Source organism: Canis lupus, chromosome 34 (genome assembly GCF_003254725.2).
Source record: "Canis lupus dingo isolate Sandy chromosome 34, ASM325472v2, whole genome shotgun sequence".
Taxonomy (NCBI): domain Eukaryota; kingdom Metazoa; phylum Chordata; class Mammalia; order Carnivora; family Canidae; genus Canis; species Canis lupus.
Genome location: NC_064276.1, coordinates 20738594 through 20754344, shown reverse-complemented (window position 1 = coordinate 20754344; position 15751 = coordinate 20738594). Strand labels below are relative to the sequence as shown.

The 15751-nt window shown below is 39.2% G+C and overlaps 1 protein-coding gene and 1 long non-coding RNA gene across 16 annotated transcripts in view; one reads left to right on the top strand and one right to left on the bottom strand.

Annotated features, from left to right (window-relative positions):
- LOC112645817 (LIM domain containing preferred translocation partner in lipoma) overlaps positions 1–15751 on the bottom strand; it is a 670895-nt gene that overhangs the window by 416762 nt on the left and 238382 nt on the right. The window lies entirely within an intron of this gene.
- On the top strand, positions 8494–11800 carry LOC112645821 (uncharacterized). Its single transcript, XR_004812116.2, has 3 exons — positions 8494–8729; positions 10912–11065; positions 11502–11800. It is a non-coding gene; the product is annotated as an uncharacterized LOC112645821 (long non-coding RNA).

Here is a 15751-nt window from a genome sequence, read left to right as displayed (position 1 = left end):
TGAAATCCTAGACTGCATGTCTCTTCTCTATCAATCATAAAGAACGACAAGAAAATCCTAGAAGGAAATGCTACCGCTTCATAAGCAGCAGTGAAATCATTTATTAATGATACCATTTAGGAAGTGCTTACCGAGTGCCAGGCACTATTAAAAGAACTTTCAATTTAATTCCTAACCTTCACAACAACCTAGGAAGACAGAATTATTATTCTCTCTCTCTCTCTCTCTCTCTTTTTTTTTTTTTTTTTTTTTACAAAAGAGTACATTGAGATTCAGAGAAGTTCATCAACTTGCCTACGATCACACAGCTGGCATTTACTGCACACATGGAACAGACACCACTCATTTGGCACTATGCTAGGAGGCAAGAAGAGGTGATGAGGAAGGGAGAGGTCAAAGCGGAGATGGCCCTGACCCAGAAATGAGTTCTATACTGATTCTACTCAAAGAATCTGCAGAGAAACTAAAACATGAACATAAATTACCAATTTTCCAAGTTAGAAAAATTTAAGTACCACAAGAACTGCATAGTTCTGGGGCACCTGGGTGGCTCAGTCCATTAAGTGTCTGCCTTTGGCTCAGGTCATAATCCCTGGGTTCTGGGATCGAGTCCCGCATTGGGCTCCCTGCTCAGTGAAGAGTTTGCTTCTCCCTCTCCCACTCTCCTTGGTTGTGCTCTCGCTTTCCGTCTCTCTCTCTCTCTATCTCCCTCTCTCTCTGTCAGATAAATAAAATCTTTTTTAAAAATAAGGAAAAAGTTAAGTTCCATCTCAGTGTTTATCAGGGTGGGGGGAATAATGAGAACTCCAGGCATAAAAAGCTACATAATTACTATGAATTGCCTTTTTCTTCACAACTTTACATATGTCAGTTGGACTTGATACCTTTAGAACAAGCCTATGCACTATATGTTCTCTGAGTTCATTTTTCCAGTGGGTAATTCAATAATACAGTTTACGGTAACTAGACTGGAAACTTCCGAAGGGCAGGTACTCTATACAATATCCTCAGTGCATAGGATGGTGCCTAGTACACAGTGCTCAAGAGGTAAGTCATTAGGTACTGAATGAACTAATGTGTTCATTAATTAGTTAATTAAAAACTGAGTAAATGAGTGAATACAGAAACATAAAGCCAGGTGTACACTGCTAAGAAGCACAGACTACACTGGAGTTCATGAACTCAGTTCCGACTGCTAAGTCCCTGTCACCAGGTGTCACTTTGCAAAGATGAGTGCCAAGGGACTTTTGCTAGACAGCAGGTGGGAGTTTTCTTAGCTGAGAGACCACACCGGTGACCTAAATGGTCAATGATTTCAAGAATACCAAGAAACAAAACATCAACTTTTGTTTTATCCCCCATCATAGCAGGAAGAACAGAATGAACCACAAAAGCTGTATTATCTAGAATTTTCTTGAGAGCTATAAAGCAACTCATTTGCAGAAGTCGTTGATTTTGTACATGGGGACTGTTTGGTAAAATTGAGGAAGCAAACGATGGTTGACTTCCTGGAGTGACTCACGGCTGTAACCCCCTTTGACAGTATTAATAGAACAGGGGGAAAATTTCCAGGAAACATCAATTACCACAACTACCAAAATAGAAAAGGCGGCTGGTGACTTAATCACTAAACTTTAGGGGAGACTACTCTCTTTATCAGAAAAAGACAACAATAAATCAAACTAATACATTTGGAAACTAGAGAATAGCATCCTTTCACACTCTGCAGTTAGCTTATTTTAACTAAGATTTTGCTTCAGTGAAATGGCCATACCTCCTCTGACCTGGTTATAGCTGAACCAAGGTTCTAAGGTCAAGATTAGACCTCCAAGAGATAGGTATATGTATTAAGTGATCCATTCATCCATTCCTTCCTTCTTCCCTCCAACCGTGAATTAATAGGTGTTTACTGAGCACCTACTGCTATGTTCCAGATTCATACTCCTTCGGAAACAATGAAACAAAAGAAGGAACTACAATAAATATATTTATAATAACATGCATTAAAATAGAATATTTACATATTTACATGTAAAATGCTTGGAATAATATCTGGAACATAGGTAACAATGCAGAAAAGTTTCTTCTCATTATTATCATTACCCTAGTCGGTCCTAGATTGGGGTTTTGTATTGGTCTTCCGGAGAACAGAATCAGTCCCCTGCAGTTGCACAGCTATGACTCTGGTCATGCAGGCCAATCGACCTCTGTCTGCTTGCTCACTTATCACCATCCCTCCATGCTTGACTGTCCTGACTGCAAAGAAACTACATGATCCAGCCCCAAAGGAGACCACATTGGGCAGTGTAGTTGGACCATCTCTCTCTCATCCCAGTTGATATATCTCCAGGGCCTATTTAAATGAAATGGGTATGGCTCAACAAACAGCCCACCCCTCTCATCCTCACCCGCCTCACATACATGAAAATCTTCTAGCAAGGTCCAGATATCCTTCCTGGACCCTAGCTACTTCACCACAACTGCCGTACTTACTGCAGGATGGGATTTAAGGAAAAGGATATTTTGGCAGGCGCCAAAATATCAGCCAGTAATAAACATGCTCCCAATTTCTTCAATATGCTACCTCCCCAAAAAGCAGTACCCATGGAACTCCTCACTATGTCCTACAGGAGAAAAACACTGGAGGCAACACATATGACAGGCAGTATGGCAAAAATTAAATAAATTCCAGTATAGCTTCTCTAAGGACTATATAAGTCACCACTTATACAATGAGGGAAATTCTTACCCTATAACATTAAATAGAAAAATTAAAAATTAGATCTCTCCTCAATTACATATTATAAAAATTAGGGATGCAGATTGACAAAGAACAAATCAGTTCATAGAAAATGGAGGGGTGCTGGATGCTCAGTTGGTTAAGTGGCTACTTTCGGCTCAGGTCATGATCCCAGGGTTCTGGGATCAAGGCCCACATGGGCTCCCTACTCAGCAGGGAACCTGCATCTTCCTCTCCCTCTGCCACTCTCCGGCTGTGTTCTCTCTCTTTCTCTCTCTCTCTCTCTCTCTCCTCTCTCCTCTCTCCTCTCTCTCTCTCTCTCCTTCTTTCTCTCAAATAATTAAATCAAATCTTAAAAATAAAGAAAAAGGTTGATATGATGGGCAAGAGGATTATATTTCTCAAAATGAATTTTCTTGTTCTTATAAAATAGCTTGTGCACATTTTGAAATGTATGGAAAGTCTTCAAATTTACCTACGTTCACAAAGAAAAAAAATATTCCAAGGAGGATTTTTTCTGATTGAAATATATTCGAAAACTTCAAGTGTGTAACAAATTATCCTAATAGCAGGAACTTTTCCTTCTGAAGGATACACAAGTACTCCCCAAATTATATCCAGGCATTACTTAGCGTGTCAGTCAAACGCAGGCACTTTGGAACGGAAGCTCTCATATCCTCCCAGATCCATTTAGCCTGAAGCCTACAAAAGAAGTCATGTGCCTCAGTCTCATTCATCAGCAGCATCAAGTGCTATTTAGGAAAGTTGCTAACTTCAAAGAGCATCATCTTAATTTCTAATTATGACCATGTGAGCAGCTATATAAATGGCTGACTTCCAAGGAGTTTACATCCTGACCCCACACTGTGGTTGGTTCCAGGATCCAGGCTGAAAGTCCGGCAGAGTCTCCCTTCCCTCCCTCTGATCACCCCTTCTTCACCTGGCAGACCTAGAACTCCCTGTTGGCCTGTGAATCTCCTCTCATATCCCCATCACGGTCACATGCCTCCACTGCAGCTGGCCACCCCCACACGCTCCACCCACCACCATTCTCCCTACCCCTCACCTCTTAGTCAACTGTACCTTTCAGCCTTCAGGCCCCACTTTCCTTGGTCTATCCAGGCCTAAAAATATATGACTTTCTTCAAAATCCCTACTGACCGTAAAGTCTTGATTATTTTCCAATCAGTTCATTATTTGTTAAATCTCACCCCAAAGCACTTCTGAGTCTTTTATATATAAATCCCAGATCTTAAGTCTTTGTTATTCTTTTTTCCCAAGACAATTAATAGTACTGGACAAATATCGGGCCCCAAGTACATACAGGCTTAAAAGAACATTAAGTACATAGTTACGATACCAACCATAAACAGGAGTTATTTAGGAAATGCACACACACTTCTCAGGTAACAACGGCTCTGTACATTGCTACGATCACAAGTGGGAATCTGGCAGCGTTAAATCTGTGAGATGTGATGCTAACTAACCACCTCCAAGACAGGGAATCGAAAATCTGCTTCTGTGTACTGACCTCTGAAACACTAGTACCTCCATTTTGCTCAGCCTCCAGTTTTTTCATCTAAAATGAGAAGCATTCAAACAGACCATCTGAGCTGAACACCAGCAGGGACCTTCCATGACCTAACTACTCTCCCTTGGGGTAAGGAGTTAGGATCCCTTCACTCTGCTCTTGGCACCATGATTTCATAAGTGAGCGACACCAGGTGACCTCAACTTCGGATACTTCAGCTTAGTCACCTATGAAGTGAGAGTAGGTACTCCTGCCACTTATGTATCAAAAAAGAGTTCTAGAGATCAAATAAAATAATGGCTGTGAAGGTGTGCTACAAATGTAAAATGTCATGGAGATTTAAGGAAATATATTTACTCCAATCATTGTTAAATCAGATTGGGAACAGAGGAAGTGCTGGGAGTACAGGCTAGAGGAATCCTGCCCTAGAAGAAGCCTGTGGAGAGGAAGCAGATCAATAAATGAACTTCAAGACCGCCACACACCTTTCTGTCTCCTCTGCCAGTAGGAAAGCTTTAGAGAACCAGGTGACTGAACAATGTATCTCTGTACGTGAGTGCCTGGAGCCTCCTCAAGGAAAGGCACCAAAGCAAAATTACAAAGTCCTCAGGTCCATGGGGCACCTGGGTGACTCAGGGGTTGAGTGTCTGCCTTTGGCTCAGGGCGTGATCCCAGGGTCTTGGGATCGAGACCTGCATAAGGGCCCCCAAAGGGAGCCTGCTTCTCCCTCTGCCTATGTGTCTGCCTCTTTCTCTGCATCTCTCATGAATAAATAAATAAAATCTTTTTTAAAAAGTTCTCAAGTCCATTATGATTGTTGCATTTATTTCCCTTAACTGACTTAATAACCAAGCCAGTCTAGTTCAGAAAGTGACATCAGTAAGAACATTACACCCAGTATCCCCAATAATGGAGAGTATTTCTATGTTTTTTTTTTAAGATTTTAAATTTAAATTTTAATTTTAAAGCTGTAGTATCATAAAAAAATCAATGTCATTCACTATTGCCTCTTTCTGTCACACTTCAGTTCAATCAATCCCATTAAATAATGTTGGTCAAAGGTATATAACACTCTTCTATTATCTTGTCTCCATTCTCAGCCTGTAAGTACAGCATTATATTTGAGGTGATCTAGGATTATACCAATTCTACAGATTCCAGAGCATGGGTCGCTCCAGAGAGCCATACAAAAAATTAAAAAATAAAATATAAAAATCCATATTTAAAAAAGTAAAATCTGTAACTCTATTCTTGTTACTTTCTGAGATGACAGAAGCATTGTAAAATGTTTATTAATGTCCAGTAAAGGAAAGTCCTTATACAACAGAAGAGCCAGTCACAGCAAATACTCATCTTAAAAACATAATGGCAGATTAGATCAATATTTTGCAAGAAAAGATATTTATATGTTGTGTTTGCATTCACAATTTGCTAGTTCATTGCGATTGTATTTTAATATTAAGCATCCTTACAATTAAAATTTTATCTTACTTCAGGCCTTAAAACTTTTAATTAATAGTCTTTTACATTTTCAAATATGATAATTATTCTTTTTTTTTAATTTATTTTTTATTGGTGTTCAATTTACCAACATACAGAATAACCCCCAGTGCCCGTCACCCATTCACTCCCACCCCCTGCCCTCCTCCCCTTCCACCACCCCTAGTTCGTTTCCCAGAGTTAGGCAGTCTTTACGTTCTGTCTCCCTTTCTGATATTTCCCACACATTTCTTCTCCCTTCCCTTATATTCCCTTTCACTATTATTTATATTCCCCAAATGAATAAGAACATATGATGTTTGTCCTTCTCCGACTGACTTACTTCACTCAGCATAATACCCTCCAGTTCCATCCACGTTGAAGCAAATGGTGGACTATTAAATATCAAACAAAACTATATGAAGATCTGTCTAAAGGGGAAGAAATATATATGTATATTTATATTCAAGCATTATTTGTTCTAAAAAGATCGCAGGTATTAATTTGTATTTCTTTACTTTTGACACCCCGGAGGGAGAAAAACATTGTAATAACACCTGTATTTGTATGAGCACATGTCTCACAGTAGCAGGAAATGCAGTACAGATATTATTTAATCAAACTTTACCTTATCACTGAGCAGTGAGCAATGGGTCATTATCAAGGGATCATGTTAGTTGGAAAGAAACAAAAAAATCCCATAAAATATGAAAATTTGGGGGTGGAAAAAATCAAGTCTGGTGAGTTCAGGGAGGTCAAAAAAACAACTCAGAGGAGGCAATTAACATGACTTACAAAGTGTGATCTCTCCCATGACTTACAAAGTGTGGCCTGTCTACAATGGTCTACCATCCTCAACTTCTCCATGCATGGATCTTCTCCTTTCCTCAAAGTCCAGCCCAGAAGTTTCCTATACTAGTTTAGCCTTCACTCATCATCTTTCCAGTCAGATTAAGCAATCCAGGGATCCCTGGGTAGCGCAGCGGTTTGGTGCCTGCCTTTGGCCCAGGGCGCGATCCTGGAGACCCGGGATCGAATCCCACATCGGGCTCCCGGTGCATGGAGCCTGCTTCTCCCTCTGCCTGTGTCTCTGCGCCTCTCTCTCTCTCTGTGACTATCATAAATAAATAAAATTTTAAAAAAAAAAAAAAAAAGATTAAGCAATCCATTCCTCTGAGTTTTTCCTTTTTTTTTCCTCTGAGTTTTCTGATTTTAATTTTACCCTAACTGTAGTGTTTAACAAATTGTATCTCTCCTTGAACTTAGTTGTGTACCTGTCTTCGCTCCCATACTACTGAGATACCTGAAATGAAGAAATAGGATTTAATCTTCAGTGGATGTTTCTTCCTAACACAACACAGAACCTTAAAGGATGTAGGGAAATCTATCCATGGTCCTTCTTGAGGACTGAATCTTGGAGAAAGAGAGATTCTATTGGATGATTTATGGGACCCTTTCTAGCTATAAATTCCAAATATTACACTAAGAAGGAATTTATGGCATTATCTAATTCAATCCCAGCAAACGAGGGGCTCCAGGAGAGAAAAGGATGTGTCGAAGTGGAACCAAGTTGCCTGAGTCCAGTCCGGTGCTTCTTGGTCATGATATAGTACCTTTCTAAATTGCTGACAGTCCAAGAATTGCCTCAGGTTTATTTCCCTAAACTTCAAGCCAGGATCTCAGGATACATCTACTTGACAGACGACAAGGAAATATTAGCTTAAATAACCATTACTCTGAACATCACAATGCTGGCCAAGGGCTCTTCACCATCACTGAACTTGCTGTTTGGCATCATTCTGATAAAATTAAAATGGAAGCCAAATGCTGATCCTAGCCTAGTGCTTTTCAAACTGTAAAAAGCAACTCATTAATAGGTCAAAAAATCAATTTGCTGCCCCTCCAAAAGTATTTTTTAAAACTGAAGTAGAATAGGAAACATCAGTGCACATCATGTCAAGTAAGAGCCTACACTGTTAAGTGAAATTTTCTTTCATATTTATATATATATATATATATATAGTGTGCAGGTACACATGCATGTGTGGAATCTCAATGTAAAATGTATTTCTTACCACCACTTGTCTCAAAAAAAATTTCAAAGCTACTCCCCTGGGCCAAAGTCTGTAATGATAAACATGAGTAGCTACAGAACCGAGTGCCACATAGGTAACAAGAAGGGTGGGCAAAAGCAGATCTTATCCATCACCTCTAGATTTTGCATTCCTGTTTCTTGGGAGAGCAATCCAGATCTCAAATGAAAATACTGGGTACAATGAAGAGCCACCACGTTCCTCCCTGACATATACTCATGCTTGAGACTATCAGTCCTATGTTAGGAAACAAGGCTTCCTTGGTCCCCGCCCACCCTTTGCCCCTTTCCCCCACTTTCTGAGATAAGTTTTAAAAAAATTACCAAAAGAGAGAGGAAGGAAGGCAAAGAAAAGTTTCAGTTTTAGAGGAGTCTTCTTTGTTTGTTCACTTATTTCTTTTTCTTTCTTTCTTTCCTTTGTTATAAGAGAGACCCCAAGCCAGCCTATAGGAGATACCACATAGGAGTCATGTCCCTGGGCACTTTCAACAGACTTTCAGAACATTTTTGCTTTCTACTTCCCTGGCTGGATGGCCGGCTTTGAGTAATTTTCTCTTTCTCCTGGGGTTGGTTGCTAAGAGACACTCTATTACTTCTCTTTCTCTTATGACCCGATTACTGTGATCAGCAAAGACAGCGTGCAGACAACACCCTGACATGGCTCATACAAGATCGCTGAGCCTGGTTACAAAACGACGGGCTCTATTAACCCTCTCACAGCCATCAGACTAAGATGTCCAAAGTTCTGTTTTAGAAGGGTCTAAGAATTTTCTGGATCTTCCTTTAAAACGTTGGTCATGACAGATGAACTGCATCTACTATTACAGAAGCCAATATTCACACTGAAATACATTTCAACAAAGCTTCAGGCCATCTCTGTTATATAGGTAAATAAAAAGAAAAAAACAAAACAAACAAACAAAAAAACAAAACCCAAAAAGTCCTGAGTTGGATCTCAGCTTGGATAAGCTTGCATAATCTCAGCTTGGATAAGGAATGACAAGGCTGCTAGAAAACCCTGATCAGCTTCTTAGGCAGGGTCTTCCAGTCTCCCCTTCTTTCTCAGGCATACACAACCAAGGTAAAGTTCACATCTTGTTTATCTCTAATTCAGCACGGCTCTTGGCATAGATGTTTGTTGAATGAATAAATGATTAGTGCCCAGATTAAGTTCTTCTTCCCATCCCTTGAGGCTCCTATCCACTCCCCCCAACCAAACATTTCAGCAAAAGGAAAAAGAAATGGTTATATGTTCCTTTTTAAAGGTTTTCATGCCCTCCAAATGGACCAGGAATCTTTTTTTTTTAAAGTAAATGTAAGAATGTAACAAAAGATTCTGGATCTTTATCCATCCCTAGTTTGTATTTCCCTTACACTACCCTGGAAGATTTAGGTAGCCAGCCAGACACTCATTCATGTATTTTACTTTCCTCCCTACCACAAGGTTAACTTGGAAAATTTTTAATACTTTTCTTACCAAGGCCAAGTTTGCATATCATCTATAGCATATCTCTAAAGATATCATGCTCCCCAAATTCCCAAATACCCCATGAGTGAAACCTAAAATTTTACCATTAGAACGTCATGCTTTCACCTTAAGGTTCTGGTTTCTATTAAAAATAAAGTCCTTTTACCAAAGTTATGATTTGAAATACTATAAAAAATATAGATTTCTCTTTCTGACTGATGGAATAGATGGACAGATGGATAGATAGATAGATAGATAGATAGACAAATAAGATAGATAAATAATGGATATATATTTAGGCAGAGATATATACATATGTATCTCAGTGGGTATACATTTAACAAATATTTCCTGTATGGAGTTTGAGAGTCAACATATGAAATACAATAGAGGGGACGGGACGCCTGGGTGGCTCAGCAGTTGAACATCTGACTTTGGCTCAGGGTGTGATCCTGGAATCCTGGGATCAAGTCCCATATCAGGCTCCCTGCATGGAGCTTGCTTCTCCCTCTGCCTATGTCTCTGTCTCTGTTTCTGTCTCTGTCTCTCTGTGTCTCTCATGAATAAATAAAATCTTTTTAAAAAATACAATAGAAACACAGAAAGATTATGAAATTTGGAGTTAGAGCTGAATTCAAATCAAAGATTTGTTAATGATTAGCCACAGGATATCAGGCCACTTAACTATAATTTCCCTGAGCCTCAATTTCATTATGTGAACACTGGAAATATTAGTACCAAATTTCAAATGATGCTATAAAGATGATACATCAGATACCTAGCATATGGTAGGAACAAATAAAATGTTAGTTACGATATGAACTGTAGGTACTTAAGAACATCAATTTTTACTTTACTCTGGTGTACAGAAAAGAACATTCAAGGGTATTAGCCTCCAATGAGAGAACCAAGAGGGTACGGAAGCAGCAGAGGAACACGCTGAAGGAATACAGAATGGAGAGCCGATGGCCCATTCCACAGCCTAACTGAATTTATAATATTCCATGGGAACAATTTTAGTCATGCCCTTCAGGAGTAACCAATTTTACGCAATTTCTGCAGCTGAATCATACTTTCATATAATTTTAGGACAGGAAGGAAGTGAAGAGATAATATTGTTCAATCTTATTGTTTTACAATTGAGGAACCCAACCCAGGGTGGTTCAGTGATAGACGTAGGCCACAATAGGCAACAGCAAGTATCCTTTCCCATGGACACACTTCCATCTGGTCAGCTCTTTTATCAAGAAGGCTTTGCCTTCTTGACTGGCTGCCACTTCCTTTCAGTGTGGTCAAGGTAAAATTACCTTTATTTCAGGAGGCCCTTTGGTTCTCCCATTTCAATGGAGTCTCCGCACACAGTTTTAAGACTGCATTCAGAACAAAGTCAAACTTTGCAATAGATCCTAGCTACTAACTAGGAATCATGGTTCTTTATACCAAGTCTGGGGAAAAAATAACAGTTGCTATGACAGTTGGGTTTATTTCTGAAAACAGGATGTTTGAAGGGCACTTCAAGCATAGTGCCCAGCTTCTAACTATGAGGTTTTTGCCCTGAAATTCCCTCTATGGCTCTAGCTTTGCCCTTCCTCTACTTCCAGCAAAATGCCCGGTTAATGCACTGGTCTATTAGCAACAAGTGTCCTGGCAGCTGTTCCAGAGAAGAAAAATTCTTTGGCAGACCCTAAAATGGGCATAGGTCCTAAGACATCTCCTTTCTCAACCTTGGACCAACACCTTTTTCCAGGATAAGAGGTAATTACCAATGACAATTTCAAGCTAGAACAGACACTATTTTCATAATTTTTATCTGTACTACATCAAGTAGAGAGCAAACTACAAGAGATAAGCTGCTTAGGAATGGTATAGATCTGTGACTAGCAAAACACCTTGCCTCCAGAAACACAACCTTTAAAAGGAAATATGGCTGAAGCAATAAAACAATAAAAATTTGGAAACAATAAAATCACTTGAAATCAAAAAAGAAAAAACTGAGAGGGGGAAAAAAAAAACCTTAATTACACCTGACATGGTTCAATTAATTGAAAGAAAAATACCACAATAAATAAAACCTATATCCAAAAAATATCTAAACCGGGATGGAGGGAGGACTCAAAGTCACCAGTGCTGGTATAAAAGTGATTTTAATTTTACTGAACGTGGGCTTTGAATTATGCCTATGCCTTCTCAGGTTGGCACAAAAAGATATTTAGAAGTTTTTAGGAGACGATCTTGCCAGTGCTTCCTCTCCAGATGTCTATGAGTGTTGAATCACCTGCCTCTATTACTCTAGTGTTCTTTACATCCTGAACAAACACATGGAATCACAAATCACAAAGGTGAGTATAACTGTAAAATGACTTGTTGAATCACTGTACAGGTAAGGTGTGAAGAGTTTTTGTTCACTTTTCCAATGAATCTATGCTTGAGACACACTACAACCACGGAGTGGTAGCGTGTAACTGCAACACCCAAATAAACCATTGACCCAAGCATGAGAAAAGCAGCAGATTATCCTTCTTTCTTAAAAAAAAGAAAGTGAGCATAAAATTTAAGGAGCTATAAAACAGTTTAAACCTGCAAGCAAAATACACCAGGGAGAGCTGTTGCAAAGACCAATCATATAAGTCATTCTGATAATTTTCTTAATAACCAGAGCTTTGCTTTTACTATTAGTCATTCTGCACTCTAGCTTTTCCAGTTTGTTTCCTCAAAATTTAGAATCGCTTGGGTTCCAAGAACACCAACTTATTTATTAATCCGTAAATGTTACTTGTTCTAATCAGGCCACTTAATCTAATAATAGGAAAGATCTAAATTCATTTTTGGCCTTACTACCGTCCAACACCCTATACTCTTTTCCATGTACAGAAAGGGAAAATCATATTTAAAATATATATATATATACATGATTTTTTAAAAGTCACTGTGAAAATATCACATTATTAGTACATATGTATCATATATGTGTATATAGATTAGTAAATATACATACACATATCATATTTTCTTTAAGTTGAACAGTGTTATAACTGAGCCTGACAAATTGTGCTAACAATTGTAATGGCAATTCTTGGTATTCGCATCTTGGCTTAGGAAAAAGAATCCTCTTGGAGAATTTTGCCATTCTTCAACTGATGCAACAGCATTACATTCAGTTTTGGATCCTGACAGATGAGGCTTTCCAGGATAGGGTGGATAAAAATAATTAAAGGAGGTAGAAAGTACAAACTTCCAGTTATAAGATACATAAGTCCCGGGGGATATAACATACAGCATGGTGACCATAGTTAATAATAACATTTTGGATACTTGACATTTACTAAAAGATTAGATCTTAAAAGTTTTCCTCACAAGGAAAAAAAAAATAGTGTAGCTACCTGTGGTGATGGATATTACCTCAACTCACTGTGGTTGACCATTTGGCAATATAAACATATATCAAACCATTATGTTGTACACCTAAAACTAATACGATGCTAGATGCCAATTAAATCTCAAATTTAAAAAAAATGTTTTTAAAATTTTAGAAACACTGCAGTGGAACTGTCGAGCTTGAAGGAGGGGAGGAGAGGGAGATGAGGGAGAGATCCCTATCTTAAAGACATGAAGGGTTCATACAGAAAAGGGACTGCAAGCTTCAAAGGCAAAATTAGGACCAAAAGCAGATTTGAGGAGTAGCAGCCTCCACCTAAATATGGGGAAATATCTTCCTAATCTAAAGGTAGTGCAGGTGACACTATAAATAAAATCTGTCCCTGCCTCCACCATATATTCAAGCCAAAACAAACCTGCCTAAGAGGACATCTCTGCACCAGAGGACAGCTATGAAGTCCATGTCCCTCCAGGGAGCTTCAGAGTCGTTATTTTAGTTTTGCTATTGTTGTTTGGATAGAGAACCCTCAAATCTCTTACTAAACTTGTGAGTAGGTATTTTAAGCTTTATTCCCTCTGCAAAAGGGAACTTCTCCCATTATATTTTCTACAGTATTATTACATTTAAACCTATCAGTTTGGAGGGTGCCTGGGTAGCTCAGTCGGTTAAGGGTCAGACTCTTGACTCCAGCCCAAGTCATGATCTCAGGGTCCTGGAGGGACCTTCTCAGGAGGGGGGCGGGGAGGGTCTGTGCTCAGCGGGGTGTCTACTTGAGGATTTGCTCTCTCCTTCTCACCATGCCCCTCCTCCCACTCACATTTTCTCTTTCCCTGAAACAAATAAATGTTTAAAACTACCAGTTTCTGTATATTTAATCTGAACTGAGTCACCTTAATAAACTTTGTAACTATTATTTATTCAATAATTATTCATGGAATGCTTCCTCTGTGCCTGGACCATGTTAGGCATTGTGAATTTAACGGTGACCAGCACAGCGTTCCTCCTCACAAAGCCAAACTGTCTAGTTGACAAGGTAACTCTGACATTACCTACCAGAGTAAGTACCTGTTTTGTTGATATTTTTGCCCTTCCGTTCCTTTTCCAGAGATTTATAACTCAAAAGTGGTAAAGGGAGAGGTCCCATATAATGAGGACTGGGTCACAATTGGAGAAAAGTGACCACATTGCCATAGTTGCTTTTCTGTTATTGTTGTTGTTGTTGTTGTTGTTTTGCTTGGAGGACAGGTGCTTATAGCTTTAAGTACTAACTAAACTCTGGCTAGAGATTATAAATGTGACTAAGAGATATGCCCACATTTTCTGAAGGCAGATTTCAAATCAAAGGTAAAGGTAAACTTTCAAAACACATCAGAGCTGTCCAAAGACGATGGTATATCAGGTGATTAGTATCAGGTAAGAGAGTGGGCCACCTCAGTACTTTCTGAAACTTGAGAAGGGTTCCCCAAAAAGGGTGCCAGTCCCAGACCAATGATATTAGAATATCTGAGAATGAGGCCCAAGCCTTGGTAATTTTTGGAGGTCCCAGATGACTAGTAAGTGTAGTGAGGGTAGAGAATCATTGAGAGACATCTAAAGCCCCTTGTCCCCTGCAACACGGCACTGGCTGTATTCTCAGAAGTGTGCAGACTTGACACCCTAAAGTAAAAGGGAAGGGACCCTGGCATACCCTTTCCACATGAGCAATGTCCTCAAGGAGAAAAGCAAATGAGCTAGAATACTAGCTTGTAATAAGCAAGTTCCAAGCTCTACGATGAGTTCTATGAGGGAGAGAGGCTAGAGCTACCAAGAACACACTGGATGGAGACAGAGCAAAGGGGACATGCACTTGGAATTCCAGAGATCACTATGGCTCTGCATGGAATAACCATATGGATTAAGATACCCATTTTGGGTTGTTAGGACTACTTGTTCATTTTCATTCATTCATTCATTTATTCATTCATTCATTCCCCAGAACATTCCTGGTTATATTCTTACCTCTTCTAACACTGCATTCAGGTTAATGAGATGTTTGCTAAATTCATTGGGATTTTGGGAAGACTGGTAGGAGACAGTACTTAGCAAACTTCTTGTATCAAGGGAAAAGCTTGTGGCTTTCAGTACTGAACATAGTTCTACCCAAGGCATAAAAGCAAAAGACAGACATATGAAATAAGCTCGGGGGCCCCCACAAAACTTCTGATTTCCAAGTACCATAATATGCTAACACTAGAAAACAGACTATTTTTAGTACTTGAGGTTGTTTTTGAACATCACCATACTTGAACCTTGCTGGGTTTTTTTTGTTTTTTGTTTTTCGTTTTTTTTCCTACTAGAGCTTTTCCATTCCTTCAAAATTACTGAGGATCACTGACCAAGATTGCCCATGGCAAAAGAGAACAGTGGTAATAAGGTTGGCAGAACCCAGGAAAGGAAAAGTCCACCTCTACCCTCCAGTGGCCTAGCGGAAGAGAAAGGTAAATGGGGAATAGAAAGGTAAATGTATTGGTCAAGGCCAGAGTGAAAGCTGGCATTAACCCCAAGAGAAAAATGCAGAAGTTCTGATTCTCAGCCGTATTACAAACCACCAGCCATTCTCACTTCCCCTGCCAGCAGAGCTGACTTTTGCCAGCGAGGGAAGAACTAGTTTCACAAACAATTATCTCAATAAGAAATAAGGGTGGGGTACAAAGGGACCATAACCATAGGTAAATTGCTTTTTGACTATAAGATCACTGTCAGGCTTTAAAAAGAAATTGATTTGTTCCTTGAACATTTTACTAGACCAGTTTATAATAACAAAATCAAGCTGGTAATTATTGGTTGGACTGATGTAGCTGAACCTTCTGTTCCAGAGCACAAAAAGCTTCAGAGAACAGAGAGGCAAAGTTGACCTGAACAGTTAACTTTCAAAATATAAAAGCTGCCATAAGAGCCACCACAAATGAGCCAGGGCAGAAAAGCAAGAGGGGATTTTCTACAGCCATTAATTGCCATATTACCATTATTATCATTATATAATACAGTACCATATGCGGAGCATTAAATAATAGTGTACTTTCCAA